A 5,000-nucleotide genomic window follows, 5' to 3' on the forward strand; every position below is an offset into this window, starting at 1 on the left:
ATCCACCATGTCGAGCGCACCACAAACAATAACGCCATCTAGGCCTCCTGCAACGGCGATACCGCCATCTATGAGACGCCAAGCTGAATACGACATCGCTGGGCGCACAGTACACATTGTCCGACGCCACCCACAAAGACGGCATCCTCTGTCCACCACGAAGTCGTCGACCGACAATCACGCCACCCGCACCCGTACGTGCCCCACCCCACCCACCAAAATCGCAAGTCCAGCGGATGAACGGCGGACGTTTCCCGCACTCGTAAGTTGCAATCCACACCTATATCTTGCGTTTCATGAAGAGTTTTATCCAATATTCGACATTCCCGCTGTCCCTAAACGTGCTCTAAGTCTGTGCGCGACCGCGTCGCTCACTGTACGGATTCCGATGCTGAGCGATCAGCTATGGGCCGCCCCATCCACGTCGGTCCCCGTGGGCGTTGCACTCGCAGTCGCAAAGACTCTGGGCAATGGCTATGTGCGCTCCGCAATATATTACTGGGACGAGTAATGAGGGTCCGAGCCCCCAGTGTGGGGAAAGTGTTTCGCAGCCCTGACCCACCGGCACGGTGTTGCGTCCCCCCACCTCAAACATGTGACGTAGTCACACCACCGGTTTTGACTAATAGACAGAATGTTTATAATCATATGCCATACACCGGGGGACGATGCCGCGAGGTGTAGCTAGCTAGTGCAGTCGCACCGCTACTACTGTACAGAGATAGAACAGGCATTGACTATACATACATTAAGCTTATACGCGGCGGTGCTTAGTAATACGCGCAGTCATCGGAATATAGATAACACATACAACTGTCCCTATACATGCTGAACGTCTGTGCACACAATGTCAACCACACGTCACCCACACACTCCATCACCCACTAGTCTATGCCTGTAACAGACGCAGACACAACATCTAAGTACCAGCATGGAACAACATCCAGTGCATCCTCTCGGCCACAGTACACCATCCACACACCAGACCGGGACGTCGAACCAGAAAACTGAATATCCCACTCTTCCTACAACCACCATTGCTCAGATACGCCACCAACACCCACACATGTCCTACACAGGGGTGCACCCAACAGCACCACACTGCCGCATCTCACAGCACATAAACAATGGCAGGAATGAAAGACACAGGTGTGCCACTCCTTTGCCACAAACACAGAACGGGCGCGCCACCTGCCATGAGCCACAAGTGCAACTGACGTGACATATCTGATAGTGCCTCAGGCGTCCACTTACTACCATCACTATCAACGAACCTCGCCACCCCACCCCCCCCCCACACACACCATCCCTTAACCCAACTTCTGCCTTAACCTAACCCAACTTCTGCCTTAACCTAACCCAACTTCTGCCTTAACCTAACCCAACTTCTGCCTTAACCTAACCCAACTTCTGCCTTAACCTAACCCAACTTCTGCCTTAACCTAACCCAACTTCTGCCTTAACCTAACCCAACTTCTGCCTTAACCTAACCCAAGTTGCGCCTTAACCTAACCCAAGTTGCGCCTTAACCTAACCCAAGTTGCGCCTTAACCTAACCCAAGTTGCGCCTTAACCTAACCCAAGTTGCGCCTTAACCTAACCCAAGTTGCGCCTTAACCTAACCCAACTTGCGCCTTAACCTAACCCAAGTTGCGCCTTAACCTAACCCAACTTCTGCCTTAACCTAACCCAACTTCTGCCTTAACCTAACCCAACTTCTGCCTTAACCTAACCCAACTTCTGCCTTAACCTAACCCAAGTTGCGCCTTAACCTAACCCAAGTTGCGCCTTAACCTAACCCAAGTTGCGCCTTAACCTAACCCAAGTTGCGCCTTAACCTAACCCAAGTTGCGCCTTAACCTAACCCAAGTTGCGCCTTAACCTAACCCAAGTTGCGCCTTAACCTAACCCAAGTTGCGCCTTAACCTAACCCAAGTTGCGCCTTAACCTAACCCAAGTTGCGCCCTAACCTAACCCACGTTGCGCCCTAACCTAACCCACGTTGCGCCTTAACCTAACCCACGTTGCGCCCTAACCTAACCCACGTTGCGCCCTAACCTAACCTACGTTGCGCCCTAACCTAACCTACGTTGCGCCCTAACCTAACCTACGTTGCGCCCTAACCTAACCTACGTTGCGCCCTAACCTAACCTACGTTGCGCCCTAACCTAACCTACGTTGCGCCCTAACCTAACCTACGTTGGGCCCTAACCTAACCCACGTTGCGCCCTAACCTAACCCACGTTGCGCCCTAACCTAACCCACGTTGCGCCCAAACCTAACCCACGTTGCGCCCTAACCTAACCCACGTTGCGCCCTAACCTAACCTACGTTGCGCCCTAACCTAACCTACGTTGCGCCCTAACCTAACCTACGTTGCGCCCTAACCTAACCTACGTTGCGCCCTAACCTAACCTACGTTGCGCCCTAACCTAACCTACGTTGCGCCCTAACCTAACCTACGTTGGGCCCTAACCTAACCCACGTTGCGCCCTAACCTAACCCACGTTGCGCCCTAACCTAACCCACGTTGCGCCCAAACCTAACCCACGTTGCGCCCTAACCTAACCCACGTTGCGCCCTAACCTAACCCACGTTGCGCCTTAACCTGCCCTGTAATTGTTAGTTATATGAATCTAGGAATTCGTGTAGCGTTGCCTAATTGCAACCATCTCAACATAGTTCACTTCGCGCACACTGTGGTGTTCTGCGTATTGATTCATTTTACGGTGCGTACCCTCACATCTTGCGAGTGTTGCTTACTTTCCACATGGTCCCGCTATCCACTGTATTGTGTACTGCAATAGGACGTATATCGCCCCCGCCCCCCCCCCCCCTCCCCTCCTGTCACCTCTAGCTCGTCGGTCAGGAGTTCGCGTGTTGAATGCGCTTCGCAGCTGTGCAATGGCATTCGCATACGTACGCTGGCCACCTTCCACGTGTTCTTTCGTGCACACGTCGCAGCGTGTATGTATGCTGATGGAGTGCGTCGTGACACACAACATCCAGGCATGCAAGACTCGTAGAAGTCGCAAATGTAGATGGATGTCTACGTTTGCTGCCCAAGTTACGCAAATGAACTGGAAATCCGTTGTTGCGCGGTTGTTCGCGCTGGAGGTGAATCGTTGATATCGACGATCGGTACAGGTATTAACCGGTTGCTTCAGCGACACCCGTCATACCCACGAACGTGAGTGGGCATGTGGGTATGAAGCGATACGCGGCGGTGGCTGGGTGGGACCGTCCCCGGCCGGTGAGGGGGGGGCGCCCGGCGTGCTGGCCGCGCGCTGCGTGGGCGCACGCGCGGCAGCCGGCTGGTGGGGGCGCCCAGTGGCAGGCGCGCCGGCTGACGGAGGCGGCAGGCGGCGCATCTGCGTGCCGGCGCACCCAGCGCGCGGCGCCGTGCGGCCAAAGTGGGTCCTCCCGGGCCCGGTGCGAAGCGCGGTGGACATCTGCAGTGTGCTGGTCCGATTGAGGACTGTGTGCGTTGAGGATGCGCCGCCGCCCGGCACTCGGCGCCGCGACGCCGTCTGCTGCTCGGTCGCCCCCGCGGTTCTCGCAGGTGGTTTGTATCGCAGCTGTGCGGATGTGTTGGCGCGTGCGCTGTGCTGGGAGAGTTCGCTTTGGCACCCAAGTGGGGCTCTGCCCCTCTGTGGCGCTGGCGTTGGAGCTGCCCGGTCACTGTTTGTGGCCGCGTGTTGTCTCCCGCCGGCAACACCACGACAGCACGCTCCCGGGCCTCTGTCGGCAGCGGCAAGCTCAGTTGGGAGCACGGGTGGTCGCACTGAAAGCGTCTACTCGCCTATCTCCGGGCGATTGCGCCTCTCTCGAACCCGACCAAGTACTTAGGACGGCGCTGCGCGCCGCCGGGACCTGAGAGGGTTTCGAGGTGTATCGTGCAGGGGAGCCCAGCCTCCTCCTGTTTGCAGAATAATTGAGCGGACGCTTGCGTGTTCGCGCGGGCCCCCGGGACACACTCCCGGGCGGCCGGCTGCTCAGCTCTAGTTGACGCAGCTCCCTGGTTGATCCTGCCAGTAGTCATATGCTTGTCTCAAAGATTAAGCCATGCATGTCTCAGTACAAGCCGCATTAAGGTGAAACCGCGAATGGCTCATTAAATCAGTTATGGTTCCTTAGATCGTACCCACGTTACTTGGATAACTGTGGTAATTCTAGAGCTAATACATGCAAACAGAGTCCCGACCAGAGATGGAAGGGACGCTTTTATTAGATCAAAACCAATCGGTCGGCTCGTCCGGTCCGTTTGCCTTGGTGACTCTGAATAACTTTGGGCTGATCGCACGGTCTTCGTACCGGCGACGCATCTTTCAAATGTCTGCCTTATCAACTGTCGATGGTAGGTTCTGCGCCTACCATGGTTGTAACGGGTAACGGGGAATCAGGGTTCGATTCCGGAGAGGGAGCCTGAGAAACGGCTACCACATCCAAGGAAGGCAGCAGGCGCGCAAATTACCCACTCCCGGCACGGGGAGGTAGTGACGAAAAATAACGATACGGGACTCATCCGAGGCCCCGTAATCGGAATGAGTACACTTTAAATCCTTTAACGAGTATCTATTGGAGGGCAAGTCTGGTGCCAGCAGCCGCGGTAATTCCAGCTCCAATAGCGTATATTAAAGTTGTTGCGGTTAAAAAGCTCGTAGTTGGATTTGTGTCCCACGCTGTTGGTTCACCGCCCGTCGGTGTTTAACTGGCATGTATCGTGGGACGTCCTGCCGGTGGGGCGAGCCGAAGGCGTGCGACCGCCTCGTGCGTGCTCGTGCGTCCCGAGGCGGACCCCGTTGAAATCCTACCAGGGTGCTCTTTATTGAGTGTCTCGGTGGGCCGGCACGTTTACTTTGAACAAATTAGAGTGCTTAAAGCAGGCAAGCCCGCCTGAATACTGTGTGCATGGAATAATGGAATAGGACCTCGGTTCTATTTTGTTGGTTTTCGGAACCCGAGGTAATGATTAATAGGGACAGGCGGGGGCATTCGTA

General features: G+C 55.5%; 1 non-coding gene across 1 annotated transcript in view; it reads left to right on the plus strand.

Annotated features, from left to right (window-relative positions):
• Positions 1–4,015: 4,015 nt before the first annotated feature.
• LOC126197038 (small subunit ribosomal RNA) overlaps positions 4,016–5,000 on the plus strand; it is a 1,909-nt gene continuing 924 nt past the window's right edge. Inside the window, exon 1 of the ribosomal RNA XR_007539446.1 lies at positions 4,016–5,000. This exon is cut by the window's right edge and continues 924 nt beyond it. This is a non-coding gene — a ribosomal RNA (small subunit ribosomal RNA).

Source organism: Schistocerca nitens, chromosome 7 (genome assembly GCF_023898315.1).
Source record: "Schistocerca nitens isolate TAMUIC-IGC-003100 chromosome 7, iqSchNite1.1, whole genome shotgun sequence".
NCBI lineage: Eukaryota > Metazoa > Arthropoda > Insecta > Orthoptera > Acrididae > Schistocerca > Schistocerca nitens.